Below are 17,435 nucleotides of genomic sequence, written 5' to 3' on the forward strand. Positions count from 1 at the left end.
ATCTACATATAAAATCTGTGTAGAAAATCCATATACAGAACCTCCAGGTGAAATCAATGTACAAAGTCCATGAGCAGAATCCAGGTACAGAACTCCTACTGCTCTTCTAGCGCGTTGCGTATAAAGTTAGGCAGGTAGTTAAACCCCTTCGCGGAGATCACCCAAGCTGGAAGCGCTCTTCAGGGTTTTTGATGAGAAACTGCAGAAGGTTAAGTAAAACACGTATTAGTTTCAATACGGGATTGTTGCGGGCCTGAATATACTGATATTTTTGATGATTCTCACGATCGGCATTAATCAAGGTAACAGATGCATGCAACATACATAGCTATGCCATGGACTAGAGTGAACATATAATCATATAACCATATAACAATTACAGCACGGAAACAGGCCATCTTGGCACTCCTAGTCCGTGCCGAATGCTTACTCTCACCTAGTCCCACTGACCTGCACACAGCCCATAACCCTCCATTCCTTTCCTGTCCATATAGCTAACTAATTTTACTTTAAATGACAATATCGAACCTGTCTTTACTACTTCTGCAGGAAGCTCGTTTCACGCAGGAAGCTCGTTTCACACAGCTACCACTCTCTGAGTAAAGAAGTTCCCCCTCATGTTACAGCACAAAGGCTTAATAGCGGTAAATGTAATACTTACTTCAAAATACATCTACCAAATGTTTACTAATATTAAAATTGCTTAAGATTCAGAATCAGAATCAGGTTTATTATCACTGGCATGTAACATGAAATTTGTTAACGTAGCAGCAGCAGTTCAGTGCAATACATAATATAGAAGAGAAAATAAGTAAATAAAAATATTAATAATAAATATTAATTTAATAATAATAAATATTAAGTAAATCAATTACCGTATAAGTAATCTCCCTCCTGGCACTTATCCGTGTAAGCGGAACAAGTGCTACACATGCCCTTACACTTCCTCCCTTACCACCATTCAGGGCCCCAAACAGTCCTTCCAGGTGAGGCAACACTTCACCTGTGAGTCGACTGGGGTGATATACTGCATCCGGTGCTCCCGATGTGGCCTTTTATATATTGGCGAGACCCGACGCAGACTGGGAGACCGCTTTGCTGAACATCTACACTCTGTCCGCCAGAGAAAGCGGGATCTCCCAGTGGCCACACATTTTAATTCCACATCCCATTCCCATTCTGACATGTCTATCCATGGTCTCCTCTACTGTAAAGATGAAGCCACACTCAGGTTGGAGGAACAACACCTTATATTCCGTCTGGGTAGCCTCCAACCTGATGGCATGAACATCGACTTCTCTAACTTCCGCTAAGGCTCCCCCTCCCCCTCGTACCCCATCTGTTACTTATTTTTATGCACACATTCTTTCTCTCACTCTCCTTTTTCTCCCTCTGTCCCTCTGAATATACCTCTTGCCCGTCCTCTGGGTCCCCCACCCCTTGTCTTTCTTCCCGGACCTCCTGTCCCATTATCCTCTCATATCCCCTTTTGCCTATTACCTCTCCAGCTCTTGGCTCCATCCCTCCCCCTCCTGTCTTCTCCTATCATTTTGGATCTCCCCCTCCCCCTCCAACTTTCAAATCCCTTACTCACTCTTCCTTCAGTTAGTCCTGACGAAGGATCTCGGCCTGAAATGTCGACTGCACCTCTTCCTAGAGATGCTGCCTGGCCTTCTGCGTTCACCAGCAACTTTGATGTGTGTTGCTTGAATTTCCAGCATCTGCAGAATTCCTGTTGTTTACTGTATAAGTATATTGAGTAGATTGAAAAACATGAAAAAAACAGAAATACTGTATATTAAAAAAAGTGAGGTAGTGTCCAAGGGTTCAATGTCCATTTAGGAATCGGATGGCAGAGGGGAAGAAGCTGTTCCTGAATCACTGAATGTGTGCCTTCAGGCTTCTGTACCTCCTAGCTGATGTAACAGTGAGAAAAGGGCATGCCCTGGGTGCTGGAGGTCCTTAATAATGGACGCTGCCTTTCTGAGACACCGCTCCCTGAAGATGTCCTGGGTACTTTGTAGGCTAGTATCCCAGATGGAGCTGATAGATTTTGGTGTTTCAAGGGAAAATAAAGAGTGGCTGGAACTGGATGTCTTTTTACTGTGTTTGCTCCAAGTTGAAATCCAAATTAATCCACACAGGAAATGATGTAAAATAACAGCTTACAGACAGGAAGTGATGTTTGTACAAAGCAATTTGCATACAAAACAAATAGTGCTTCCAGTGGCAGAACACTCCCTGCCTGATATCCATGACATCAAACAATACTACTAAAAGTAAAATAATCATTTCATTAAGTCTTTGGTAAAAGAAACTAAACTAAAAGTAAAATAATCATTTCATTAAGTCTTTGGTAAAAGAATAGGCAGTCTCAGAGAATAGTCTTGAAACAGTCTTACTAGGGTCATAGAGAAGTACAGCACAGCAACAGGCCATTCGGCCCATTTAGTCTATTGGAAAATCATTTAAACTACTTACTACCAACGATCTGCACTGGGATAGCCCTTCATACCCCTGCTATCTATGTACCTATCCAAACTTCTCTTGAACATTAAAATCAAATACTGTACAGTCTCACTTTAGAAATGTTGTCTTTGATGATATTCCTGCTCGTGGTAATGTCTGATAAGCAGATGGTTAAAATGGTGGTCACCCAGAATGACGATTGGCTGAGGTACCTCTGAAGTGAGTTGTGCCTTCTTAATACATCTTCCTACTCACTGCAGCCCCTCAGAGTCAAGAAAGGGACGGAGTTCACAAAGGTAACTTTGGACTGGGAGAGGAACCTCTTTGTGATGCACCACAGTTCCTCTGCATTCACCTGTCTCTGAACAAGGAGGAGGATTCTACCCTTTGCCCGGTTCAGCTGCTCTGTGCTGAGACGTTGCTTAACAATGTGCCAACCAATGCAAAGCTGGTATTTGGCTACTCCTCCAATCTTCACTTTCATATCGAGACTACTCTCACAGGTCTGAAATGACTCAGGCGCCCATTCTCCAGGATATGAGTCTAAATGCACTGACAGTGGGCTGATGAGCACTACTGGGGCAGACTTCACCCATTATGACCCAACCCAGGTGCAATCATCGGTTGTAAGGTTCATTGTGTGACCATTTCACTGTTCACATACCTTATGTGCACAGATAGTGTCTCTGCCAAACAATAGGAGAATCTCAGGAGAGTTGAAATTGGGGGGGGGGGGAATCTTGTGAACGATTGTGTGCAGCTTCAGGAGTTGGGATTTCATCCCTGTTGTTGGGAATGTGGTTGCAGTCAATGAGAGTTGGTAGGGATAAGTGGACCTCCCCTCCCATTGTCTCCGTGACAAATCCACCGGCTCTGCTTCCAGTAACTTCTGATGTTCCAGAACATGTCTATAGAGTGTCTGGGGAAGTAGGCACATCTGTTGGATGTTTAGCTGGCTCCCTGCCATGCACTGCTGTGGTGTGTTGGAACCAGTAGCCCAAGGTGCTGGCCCTGGATTTACAGCTGTATCTGGGTCTGATTCTTCTGAAGGGTCAATAGGTTCTTGGCTCACTCTCCTGGAGCCCACTGGTGCTTGCTGTCCATTCATGTTCTGCAATGTCACTACCTCTCCAATTCCCCTTGCTACACTCCCCAGATTCTCCCCCACTCTCCAGATGACTGTCTTGTCCACATTTGGACTGACGGCCTCAGGGCTTCTCTGACCAGAGTCAGCACCTCACTCGTACTATTGTCCAGTGGTGATTGATCACCACAGCCTGGTGCAGAGAGTGAGGGCTGTGCAATTGGTTCTGCTATAGTTTCTGTTGAGAGGTGATGCACTGATGCACGTGGTGCACTGTTCAGCCTTTGTCTGTTTTTATTAAGTGGTGAACACCCATGTGTTTCCAAGATGGGTGAGCTCGGGCACTTTCCAATTTGTACCTTAAATGAAGAGTCGTCTTTCTTTGGGTTTGAATCTGAAGCAGAGGATGCAAGTTCAGGAGAAGGACTGGGTAAAAACTTGGTGAGAAACATTAAAGGAATCTGGTTTCTATCTTTGTCTGCTGTTTGATTTCATCCTCTGTTGAGCAACCATGTCATATTAGAGAACTTGCACCAGTGGTTGGTTCTTCACACACCTTCCTAGAGACATGACCACCACTGTCTAAGTCAACTGCTGCTTCATACACGTGGTCTGTTCTTATCAAATTATGGTTTTGCTTTGCACTGTTGTAACTATATGTTATAATTATGTGGTTTTTGTCAGTTATTTTTAATCTTGGTTTGTCTTGTGTTTCTGTGATATCATTCTGGAGGAACATTGTATCATTTCTTAATGCATGTATGCATTACTAAATGACAATAAAAGAGGACTGTGTGTCCTCATAATCTAATCTAATCTAATACACTTCTGTTAAAGCAGCCTCAGCTTCGCGCTCCTCTTTGTAGATTTTTCACAGGCATTCTCCATGTTTACATGAGCTGTTTCAATTAGCATTTCAGCCTCATGCTTAGCATAAACTGCTCCTCCTTCATCTCTGGCGTGGGCTCATGCTGCAGCTGTGCTGAGCATAGTTTTGCTACAGCATTGCAAAGGTACAATCAATGCACCACGTTGTGACCTGACATCCAGGGCTTGACAATTGACGTTGCTGGGGTCGGAAGCTGACATTGTAGTTTACAGTGTTCAGATGTGTTTCTAGTCCACGGGCAATGCCTTGCAAGACAATTCATCTTTTCATTCCATTCCCTTGAGTGCATTGCAAAAAAAAAATCCAGGCGGGGAGTTAAACACTTTTTCAAAAATCACCTGAGCAAGATGTTTTCTTCAGGGTTTTTAATGAGAAAACTTTGTGAAACTGCAGGAAGTTAAGTAAAACAGGCATTAGTTTCAATACAGAATCGTTGTGGGCCTGAATATACAATTATTATCGATATTTCTCACAATCAGCATTAAACAAAGTAATACACACATACAACATTCTATAGCTATAGCTAGAGTGAACGCGTGGCACAATGATGGCTGAATAGTGATGAATGATAAACATAATACTTCCTTCAAAGTACATCCATTAAATGCTTACCAATGTTAAGAAAGCTTAAGACTCACAGATGTTGCTGTTTCAAGGGCAAATAAAGAGTGGGTGAAGATGGATGTCTTTCTATCAGGTTTGCTCCAAGTCAAGATCCAAATTAACCCACACCGGAAATGATGTAAAGAAAAAACTTATGAACAGGGAGCGATGTTTGTACAAACAAACTGCATACAAAATGAACAGGACCCACACAGAGAATCCACGTACAGAGCAGATTCAGAAAACAAATAGAACGCTGGGGGACTAGAGCAGACTGGGTTGGGGTTTATTCTGCACTGATATAAATCTGACTTCTCTGGAATAATATCAGCTGCTCTAGGAACATCATATTAGAGTGAATTTAAAAATATAAGAAATCGAAGCAGGAGTAAGCCATTTGGCCCATCTACCCTAATCAGCCAGTCAGTAAGATCATAGCACATCTTTTACCTTAGCACCACTTTATATCCAAGAAATAATATCCAAAAGTATATTGTAGCACACTTTGGGGGGGGGGGGGGAGGAGTGGGAGGTGGTTAACAGCCTGTCCTAGCATTCCTAGTGGCCAGTGCTATTTATTGTTCTTGTTTTAAAATGTGTTCATGGGATTATGGTGAGATGTTCAACTTCAATTATTGTTACACATTTGCTCGGGTTATACAGTTGTTCACTCGTGTGTTTGTGGGTCACCCTGACTGTAACCGAGGTGTGTGATCATCACCTCCCCCAGCTGTATGGGACTAGCTGAGTTCTCTTCTTGGGTTGTAGTGTCCGGTCTTTTTTTGTGCTTATCACAATGAAAACGGCTCTTGAGTGAAACAAGCTTTCTCGTCTGTCGTCGTGGACTGAATGCTCGCCACAATATGTTGATTTCTAACTGAATATACTCAGCAACTGTGCCTCCATTTGTTTCAAAGATTATTGGTGAGCATGAAACTTTTTCTTATTTCCACCCTGAGTGGCCAGCCTCTTATTTTGACACTATGATCTTTGGTTCCAGACCTCGGAGAAAGTGGAAATATCTTCCTGCAACTCCCCTGCCAAGTCTTATAAAACATTTACGTTTCACTAAGATCAGCCCTCATTCCTCTAAAGTCAAGAGAGAGTAGTCCCTATTTGCTGAATGAGCTGTTTTTATAAGGGTCCCAGTTACAGGGGAAGTCAGCCATGATGGATCCTTATTCTCAGGAGCACAGGAGAATGGCAGATGACACCTTAGTAGATTATGAAATCATGAAGAGTTTGGCTCAGATGGACAGTCATAGTACTTTTCCCAAGGCTGCAGAATCCAAAACTAGAGGCACAGGTACAAGATAAAAGGAAACAACTTAGGAGAGACCTGAGAGGTAACTTTCTTTTCTCCACAGAGGGTAGTGAGAACCAGGAATGAGCTGCCGGAGGAAGTGGTCGAGGCAGGTGCAACTGCAACATTTAAGGGGCATTTGATAGGTTCAGGGAAGGAAGGCTTCATGGGTTATGTGCCAAGGATGGGCAACTGGGACTACCAGGGTTGATGCAGTGGACCAGTGTGACTGAAGGCCCTGTTTTCGTGCTCTATTGCTCTGTGACTCTATCCTGCATTGTACCAGGACCCTATATAGTTGGAGTGAGCTGTTTGTACTCTTTAGGTCAATGTACGTTCACCTTTATGCTCTGGTTTGCAGCAGCTGGATGGAGTGAGCTGTTTCTACTCTTTAGGTCAATGTACGTTCAGCTTCTGGATTGCTTGCAGCAGCTGGATGTCATCTTTCAGAGGTTTTTTTGCACAAGGAGACACAAGTCTTTCTGAAGATGCTCCTTATTCTAAACCACCTAGAAGTTGAATTTGACAATCCAGGTGAAAATAGCCCATAAGTAAAAAGGAGGAGGCTGAAAGTATACAAGAAGTAAAAAAGTGCATCAGGAGAATTTGGATGGAGCCAGAGGATGTTGTGGAACTTGTGGTATCCTAAAGCTTTTAGGGCTGCTTTTCTACAATAACGAATAGCATGGATGAAACTATCAACAAAACACCCACTTTTTGGAGGCAGTCAACATTGAACTAATAGTGGTGGCAGTGATAATGATGTCACACCTCAAGACGTCACTTACAGTTGTACTCATTAGTCTACACTGTTTCTCTTTCAAAAAGAAACATAGCCCTTTGCCTTCCATTTTCTGCATATTCATGCGTCTATCTAAGAGTGCTTTATATACTTCTATCATATCTACCTTTACCACTACCCATGGCAACACATTCCAGGCACCTAGCACTCTGTATAAAAACTGTCTGCACATCTCCTTTCAACTTCTCCTCTCTCACCTTAAATGCACTGCAAGTTCCCTGGTATTGGACAATTCATCCTGGGAGAAAGAAAGCTGCTGCCTATGTCCATATCTATATCTGTAAGATTTAATATATCACCAAAGGCTCTTGTAAATCTCTACACGGTGTAAGATGGACTGCATTCTGACTGGCTGCATCACCAGCTGGTATGGAGCTTACAATGCGCAGGATTGCAAATGCTGCAGAAGGTTAGGGACTTGATCCAATTCCATCATGAGCAAGACGCGGCTAACAGTGACATCCTGCAAACAGTTCACAAAACTACTTCTTTTAAATATGCTTCTACTGTGTGCAATTGGAGCCTGTAATTTACATCTTGGTATGTGTTTTTGGGCCCACTGAGTGACCTAGTGCTTTAGCTGTCTCTGAGGGAGCTTGTTGTGGTAGAGACCAAGTCTAATGGTGGAGTGCAAACCCATAATTGGCTCCACTACTTACTGATCTTGCCAGTTAAAGTGTTGACCAAGCTTGAAATTGTAGAGGAGGAGAGCAGAAGGTGAGCAGGTGTTCAGCAGCTTCTGCCTGTGCTTGATCGGTCTCCTCCTCCTTCTTGCTTGCTTCTGCCGGAGGAAGGTGCGGGAGCCTTGGATCTTGGGCAAGATTTGATTGGCGCAGTCTGAGGATTGGGCTCGTTTTTAGTGAACTCTGCAGTTCATGTTACATGTGTTTCTGGGGTCTTGTTACACCTTTTTAAATTGCTATTTTGTACATTTTGATTGGGGTTGTTCAATGTACTTTACAGCCTATAGTCAATGAATGACATTATGCTAAGTTGAACTGAACTGAACTACACTGAACATTCCCAGATTGTTTCAAGGACTCTCTAGTTTGATGTTTAATATCATTGGGCAATAAAGATTTTGCTTCCTGAATACTGTTGGGTGTACCTTATGGATTTCTGGCTGCTGATCATGAAAATCACCATGGGGTTCTGGTGCCATCATCGTTCAGAATGGCAGCTTAATTCTACAGCTCCTCCGGAAAAACGCATATTTTGCCCTGTTAATCCATCAAATATGAGATCTTTCAAAAATATCTGAATTGATAAGGGGGGTAAGAATGGGGAGAAAGAATCAAGATAAAAAAAGCACCACTACGGAGCCTATGGGAGAGAGAGGTACAGCGCACGGCTCTCCTACACGTGCGCGTGGCGGTGAAGCTGACGATGGGCCTAGTGCAGGCGAAGCGTCAGATATAATAAGGATTTTGGAAGTGATAACAGAAGTCCAAAAAGATATATAACAGCAACTCAATGATATAAAGTCAGAGCTCACCAACGTTAATAAGAAAATAGCGGTGGCAGAGACTTGAATTGAGAAGATGGAAGATCGCGTGCAAAATGTGGAACAGATACTAAGTAAGATGATAAAAATATTAAATCAACAAAGTAAATTGCTTGACCAGGAGGGAAGATCGCAACGGAAAAATATCAGGATTTATAATGCTCCCGAAGGAGCGGAGGGATTGTCGATGATGGACTTTGTAGACAAGCTGCTGTGGGAGGCGCTGGGGATTCCTCAGACTACGGAGATTGAAATTGAAAGGGTGCATCGTTTGCTTGTCCAGCGGCCTCCCGGAGACATAGAAGATAAACCGCGCTCCATAGTATTGAAATTCCTTCGATTCAAGAGCAAGGCGGAGATTCTACGAAGGGCCTGGGGTAAGAAGAGGGTGATTTGGAACGGGAAGTTAATATACTTCGATCATGATTACCCCCTGGCGTTCCTACAGAAACGGAAGGAATATTCCAAAGCAAAATGAATATTAAAGCAAGAAAAGATTAAATTCCAAATCCCGTACCCTGCTAAACTGAGGGTATTTTACCAAGAAGGGATATGACTGTACCAGATGGTGGAAGAGGCGACTACAGACATGAACAACAGAGGACTGTCCATTAGTGTGGTCAAACCAAGGGAAAGTCTGGCTGAGCAGTTGTCCCAAGCTGCTTGGGAGATAGTAAGAGAACCGAGAAAGCAGGGGATGGGAGCAGGACGAGAGAAGGACATTAGGAAGAGACTCTCAGTTCTCCGAGGGCAGCCCTCACCACCTCCAGAAGAGCCATAAGGTTTGGCTAACTTTAAAAGTGCTGATAAACTAAATGGAAGCAAAAATAGACGATGATATAACTATCTTGAGAAATACATGTTATAATGTGGATTTTATATTACACAATTTTAAAAAAAATCATTTACTCATTTCTTTTTCCCCACCTAAATGAGAATATATACATGGGAGGAATATACAGGGAAATGATTTCTGTGTAATGGAGTGGCTGCAGTGGCCACACATTTTAATTCCACATCCCATTTCCATTCTGACATGTCTATCCATGGCCTCCTCTACTGTCAAGATGAAGCCACACTCAGGTTGGAGGAACAACGCCTTATATTCCATCTGGGTAGCCTCCAACCTGATGGCATGAACATCGACTTCTCTAACTTCCGCTAATGCCCCACCTCCCCCTCGTACCCCATCTGTTACTTATTTTTATGCACACATTCTTTCTCTCACTCTCCTTTTTCTCCCTCTGTCCCTCTGAATATACCTCTTGCCCATCCTCTGGGTTCCCCCCCCCCACCCCCGTCTTTCTTCCCGGACCTCCTGTCCCATGATCCTCTCGTATCCCTTTTGCCTATCACCTGTCCAGCTCTTGGCTCCATCCCTACCCCTCCTGTCTTCTCCTATCATTTTGGATCTCCCCCTCCCCCTCCAACTTTCAAATCCCTTACTTACTCTTCCTTCAGTTAGTCCTGACGAAGGGTCTCGGCCTGAAACGTCGAGTACACCTCTTCCTAGAGATGCTGCCTGGCCTGCTGCGTTCACCAGCAACTTTTATGTGTGTTGCTTGAATTTCCAGCATCCGCAGAATTCCTGTTGTTTGCGTTTTTAATTCCAAAGAGTTGGTTTATTATTCTTTACAGAATGTCTCTCTTTTGCTTTTCCACTCCCTCTCCACTCGCTTCCCCTTTTCCCAACCATGATTCCCTCTCTCTGCCCCCTTCCCACACTCAATCCACAATAGAGACGCATATCAGAATGAGGGTTATCATCACTCCCATGTGGCAGCAGTACAATGTAATACATAAAACTACTCCAGTACTGTGCAAATGTCTGAGATACTCTAGCTGTATATATCTGCCAAAGACTTTTGTACTGGACAACATATTAAATTATTGTATCAAATAACTATCTGTACATATGAAATGGTATATTTAATGAACCATTTAGAAAGACACACATGTATATTGTTCTAATATTCAACAAAGCAGATATTTATTCATTTACTTGTTCATTTTGCTAGAGATTTTACATAATAAGCTAAATTTACAACCTCTATGGAATTCATTCCCTTTACAAATAATTCCCATAAATCACTTCTCCAAATAAGCAATATATATATGATTAATCTGGCATCTCATATGACAACTGTTATATTAATTATTGCAGAACTGTAAACATATAGTATAACATATTTTCCAAGCATGAACTGTAGCAATAAGCTTAATGTAAAATAGATGTCCCATTAACTACTAGGAAAACTGAGTATAATGAACCTGGTCAACATGATTTTATGAAAGCTACACCACGTTTGACAAATATGTTCAAACGCTGAGAATGTGACAGGAATTGGTATTAAAATTGGTTCATTATTGTCACATACAGCAAGGTAGAGTGAAAAGCTTGTATACTCAACAATAATCATAGCATACAGAACAGAAGTGCAGTGCAGGTAGACAATAAGGTGCAAGATCATAATGTAATTTTTGTGTGGTCAAAAGTTCACCTTAACATATTAGGGATCCATTCAATAGTCTCATAATAATGGCGTAGAAGTAGCTTTGGAGCCTGGTAGTGCTTGCTTTCAGGCTTTTATATCTCCAGCCAGATAGGAGAGGGGAGAAGGGGAGATCTCTGATGTGGGTAGGGGTCCTCGATTATGCTAGATGCTTTACTGAGGCAGCAAGAAGTATAGACAGAATCCATGGAAGTGGAGGCTGGTTTCTGTGATGCACTGAGCTGTGACCAAATTTCTCTGCAGTTTCCTGTGGTCCTGGTCTGAGCAGCTACCAAACAAAGCTGTGATGTATCCAGGTGAGGAGGTTTCCTGTAGTGCACCGATAATAATTGTTAAAGGTCAATGGGGTCATGCCAAATTTCTTTAGCCTCCTGAGGAAATAGAGTCCTTAGTGAGCTTTCTTGGCCATCATGTCTATATAGCGGAACCAAGATAGAATACTGGCGATCTCTCTTTGGAACCTGAAGGTCTCAAACCTTTCAAGCTCAGTGCCATTGATATAGACGGAAGCATGTGCATTGCCCCCTTTCTTGAAGTCAAGACCAACCCCATCATTTTGTTGCCATTGAAGGCAAGATTTCTATCATTACTCTATGCTACCAAGCTTTCTATCTTTATACTGTATACTGACTCACCATTATTTGAGACAACCAACAATGATGATGTGATCTTTGAACTTGTAGATGAGTTTAGAGCAAATTCTGGCCATGCAGTAATGAATGTAGCGTGAGGAGAATGGAGGAGATAGGATAACTCATAAATGCAGAGTGTCTTGCTTTCCAGAAGACATTTGACAAGGAGTTACATAAGAGGCAGTTGCATAAATTAGAAGCCCAAGTGTGTTAATATGGATTGAAACTGATAGTTCACGGAAAAAAAGAGATGGAGTAGATGAGTCCTTTTTAGACTCTAAGGAGGTAACTAGTGGTTTACTGCAGGGATCAGTTCTCAGCCTACAACTGTTCATTATTTATGTTAATGATCTGGAGCAGGGAACAGCAAGGAAGGTTTTGAAATTTGCTGATGAAATGAAAGTAGGTGAAAGGGCATATTGTGATGAAGCTATTGTAATTCTTTATGTAGATTGAGTGAATGTGTAGAAGACTGGCATCTGGAATTTAGTGTGGGCAAGTATGAGGTCTTGCACTTCAGCAAGGGAAATTAATAGGCAGATTATTATCCAGATCGAGAGATTGAAAGTGAGTTAAGCACAAGTGGATGGAGCTGTTCTAGTGCATGAATCACAAAAGGCTAGCAGTCAGGTCCCACAACTAGCATAGAAGGCAAACAGCCTTTTGTTCTTCATTACCAAAGGGCTGGAGATTTAAAATAAGGAGGTTTTGAACAGTACAAGATGTTGGGGAGGTCACACCTGGAGTTCTGTGTGCAGTTTAGGTTCCCTTATCTAAGAAAAGATAAGGGTAATGTCAAGGACAGTCCAAAGGATTTCACTATGCTAATTCCTGGGATGGGAGGCTTGTTATCCATGGTTTGTATTCCTTGGAAATTAGAGAAATGAGAGATGACCCTTTTTAAATGTGCAAGATCTTAAGGGGGTTTGACAGGGTAGACACTGGGATGTTTTCACTAATGGGAGAGTCTTGAATAAGTGGGCATAACTACAAAATAGGGGATGATCATTTAAAGTGGAGGTGTGCAGAAATTTCTTCTCTCAGAGGCTAGGTATTCTGTGGTGGGAGCTGAAAGCAGCACCATTAGAAGTATATACAGTGAGATAGATAACTATTTGATAGATTGAAGGACAGAAGGGCATGAAGATATGGCACAGAAGAGAAGTTGAGGCCAGCAGAGATTAACTATGGTCATATTAGGCTCGAGGTCCCTGATGATCTACTCTTGCTTCTATTTTCTAGTGTTCTTCTGCTGTTGCTCTTGTGTCATGACATTTACAATAATGCAAACACGAGGAAATCTGCAGATGTTGGAAATTCAAGCAACACACACAAAAAATGCTGGTGAACGCAGCAGGCCAGGCAGCATCTGTAGGAAGGGGTACAGTTGACGTTTCGGGACGAGACCCTTCGTCAGGACTAACTGAAAGAAGAGATAGTAAGAGATTTGAAAGTGGAAGGGGGAGGGGGAGATCCGAAATGATAGGAGAAGACAGGAGGGGGAGGGATGGAGCCAAGAGCTGGAAAGTTGATTGGCAAAAGGGATACGAGGCTGGAGAAGGGAGAGGATCATGGGACGGGAGGCCTAGGGAGAAAGAAAGGGGGAGGGGGGAAGCCCAGAGGATGGGCAAGGAGTTATAGTGAGAGGGACAGAGGGAGAAAAAAAAAGGGGAGAAAAATAAATAAATAAATAAATAAGGGATGGGGTACGAAGTGGAGGTGGGGCATTAATGGAAGTTAGAGAAGTCAATGTTCATGCCATCAGGTTGGAGGCTACCCAGACAGAATATAAGGTGTTGTTCCTCCAACCTGAATGTGGCTTCATCTTGACAGTAGAGGAGGCCGTGGATAGACATATCAGAATGGGAATGGGACGTGGAATTAAAATGTGTGGCCACTGAGAGATCCTGCTTTCTCTGACGGACAGAGCGTAGGTGTTCAGTGAAATGGTCTCCCAGCCTGCGTCGGGTCTCACCAATATATAGAAGGCCACATCGGGAGCACCGGACGCAGTATATCACCCCAGCTGACTCACAGGTGAAGTGTCGCCTCACCTGGAAGGACTGTCCGGGGCCCTGGATTGTGTTGAGGGAAGAAGTGTAAGGGCATCTGGAGCACTTGTTCCACTTACAAGGATAAGTGCCGGGAAGGAGATTGGTGGGAAGGGATTGAGAGGGACGAATGGACAAGGGAGTCGCATAGGGAGCGATCCCTGCAGAAAGCAGAGGCGGGGTAGGGAAAGATGTGCTTAGTGGTTGGATCCTGTTGGAGGTGGCGGAAGTTACGGAGAATTATATGTTGGACCTGGAGGTTGGTGGGGTGGTAGGTGAGGACAAGGGGAACCCTATTCTCAGTGGGGTGGCAGGAGGATAGGGTGACAGCAGGTGTGCTGTGAAATGAGGGAGATGCGTTTGAGAGTATAGTTGATGGTGGAGGAAGGGAAGCCCCTTTCTTTAAAAAAGGAGGACATCTCCTTCATCCTGGAATGAAAAGCCTCATCCTGAGAGCAGATGCGGCGGAGATGGAGGAATTGCAAGAAGGGGATAGCATTTTTGCAAGAGACAGGGCGGGCAGAGGAATAGTCCAGGTAGCTGTGAGAGTCCGTAGGCTTATAGTAGACATCAGTAGATAAGCTTTCTCCAGAGATAGAGACAGAAAGATCAAGAAAGGGGAGGGAGGTGTGGGAAATGGACCAGGTAAACTTGAGGGTAGGGTGAAAGTTGGAGGCAAATATAATGAAGTCAACGAGCTCAGCATGCATGCAGGGAGCAGCGCCAATGCAGTCGTCAATGTAGCGAAGGAAAAGTGGGGGACAGATACCAGTATAGACTTGGAACATGGATTGTTCCACAAAACCAACAAAAAGGCAGGCATAGCTGGGACCCATATGGGTGCCCATGGCTACACCTTTAGTTTGGAGGAAGTGGGAGGAGCCAAAGGAGAAATTATTAAGAGTAAGGACTAATTCTGCTAGACAGAGGAGAGTGGTGGTAGAGGGGAACTGGTTAGGTCTGGAATCCAAAAAGAAGCGGAGAGCTTTGAGACCTTCCTGGTGGGGGATGGAGGTATATAGGGACTGGACATCCATGGCGAAAATAAAGCGGTGGGGGCCAGGGAACTTAAAATCATTGAAAAAATTCAGAGCGTGAGAAGTGTCACGAACATAGGTGGGAAGGGATTGAACAAGGGGGGGATAAAACAGTGTCGAGGTATGCAGGAATGTACAATAATATACTGCTTCCAGTATATTCCCAAATTCTCTCAGCTCAATCATGACGTTTGTCTTCTTTGATTGCTAATTAGGGTTTCCTATTTCCGTGCTTCCGTTCTCACCTGGTTTCAAGCCTTGACTTCCGCTTTGGCTTATTGTGTACACTGAACCTTTTCATTCTTCTCTTGCCTTCTGTTTCCGCTGACCTACCCTGTCTGCATGGTTCCCAGTGCACATCATTCAGCCATCCTTCTGCTCAGCATCTCTCACTACTTTCTGAATTGACTTCATTAGGCCCAGTAGGGTAATGAAATTCGTGGCATTTTCAGGACTTTTAAATCAACTCCACATTCCGACATACCTCAACTAAGTATCCAGCTATTAAGCTCACTTATTAAATCCCCATCAACAACAGCAATCTGGTAGGCCTATGCAATCTCATCCACCGCAGTCGCATCACCTAATTTGACTGAAAATTCCTTGCTGCCCCAGCTTCCTCCTTCTCAGAGGCGTCTTCACGCTGGTGAACTGGCTGACTTGTTTTCCCAAACAAAACACAAAATCGTCTTCCAAATCTATTAAAATTAAAGATTGTAATAATGCTCATTGCTGAGAAAATGCCAGTTTCCCCTGTGGGGTCTCAGTCCTGGACATCTGTCCCTGAAAGCACCAGCTGTAGAACTACGGTGGTGCAAGAAGGCAACTCTTACCCACCTTCTCCTGGGCAGACGGTAGTAGGCAATAATTACTGCCCTCGCTAACAGTGCCCAGATCTTCAAAGCAAGAGAAAGTGGAAGATGGAAGAATAAAAGAAAACTGCAAATCTCTTTAAAAAGTAAATATTGAAGTATTAATGTAAAATGAAACTTCCCTTCTCATTCATAGATTGGGACTCTCATTTGAATGATGGATGAATGAGCAATGAATTAATTCATGAATGGAGGCTCTGATCATATCCCAAGTCTGGCTAACCACAGCAGAATCGAAGCAAATTCCTGGGCAGAACCACCCAGTGGAATCTCAGTTCGACTGGATTCGATCATTGGGCTCCTATTGCAAACCAGCAGCAGAGCTCAGCCTGACTTGTATTTAGGTTGGTGTGTGGAGGGCTTACTCGCCTGGAGGTGGCTTTCCATATTAAGTGAGTTGGATTGTTCTTAACCAAATACTGCAAAGTTGCCTGGGCTGGGTGATCTAAATATTCTGTAAAGTCAATGTAGTATTCCTTCCATGTTATGGACAAGATACGCTCGCAATCCAGCTGAGGGATGAGATACAAGAAAGATGAAGAAGAGGAAGGGAAACACTGAGCTTTGCAATGAGACTCCAAGATGACACAGAATTTTCAGTGAACCTAAAAGCTCTGGCAGAAAGCTATTAGATGCTACTACAACATCTACTGCTGATGAGTTTTAAAGGCACAGTAGGTGACCTTCTAATTTAGGGATGGTGGTGAGTCAAGTGGCAAAATAATAAATAAGTTATAGCAGTGATTGACAGCTGGACTGAATTTGTAACAACAGCCACTTTCCACTGTCTGGACATTCCAAACACCCTGCCTTTAATGAATTACTCTGAAAATGCTGATCCTGCTGTTTCACAGTCAAACACGACAACTCATTTCCACACTAAACACTTCCAGAAGCGGTAAAGTCAGCTCAATGAGTCTCATTTCAGCTGAAAACCTCTGCCTTCACTACTAATGAAACAAATCAGAAAACAAAGCAAATAGTTCTACTGAAAACCAAAAAAAAAAGATGTTGTGAATTTGATATGAAGTAATGAAATGCTGAAATACTAAGCAGAACAGAAAATATCTGCGGAGACAGATACCCGGTCAAGTTTCTGGTCAATGATCTTTCATAGGTATTGACTTTATTGTTTTGAAACTTTGGCTTGGCTTCTCTCTTCAAGGATGCAGTCTGACCTGCTGAGTGCCTCAACATTTTCTTTATTAATTTCTAATTATCTTGAATACAGCAGTTGTTCAAGATGGCTGAAGGAATGACCCTGTTTGCTATCTGTTCTTAGTTTGGTTGTAATGGGGGTAATGTTGTGCTCTTGAGCTAGACAAAGGACACATCAGTCACTGTGCTTGCTCATTAATCTAGAATGTTAAGGATTCATGCCTTGCCCTGTTATATGGGCCCGTTAAGAGGGCTGATGTTTTTGTAGAGTACAGAGATGCTATACTCCTGGATAATCTGGTATCCAATTGATCATAACTCCTGACGTTCCAGCATTTAGTTTACACCTTCATCCTGAACGTGAGCTGATCTGCACTAGAGCTGGGATCGTGGTGATAGAACCTGGGTAGGTTTGTGGCCAGAGCCAGGGTCTGGAGTTCTTGTATACTTCCCGCTTCCTTCCACCTCACTGGATCTATGGGAAAAGCTTTTCTCAGTGAAATAGATGGGTGATCGGG

Source organism: Mobula birostris, chromosome 27, assembly GCF_030028105.1.
Source record: "Mobula birostris isolate sMobBir1 chromosome 27, sMobBir1.hap1, whole genome shotgun sequence".
NCBI classification, from domain to species: Eukaryota; Metazoa; Chordata; class Chondrichthyes; order Myliobatiformes; family Myliobatidae; genus Mobula; species Mobula birostris.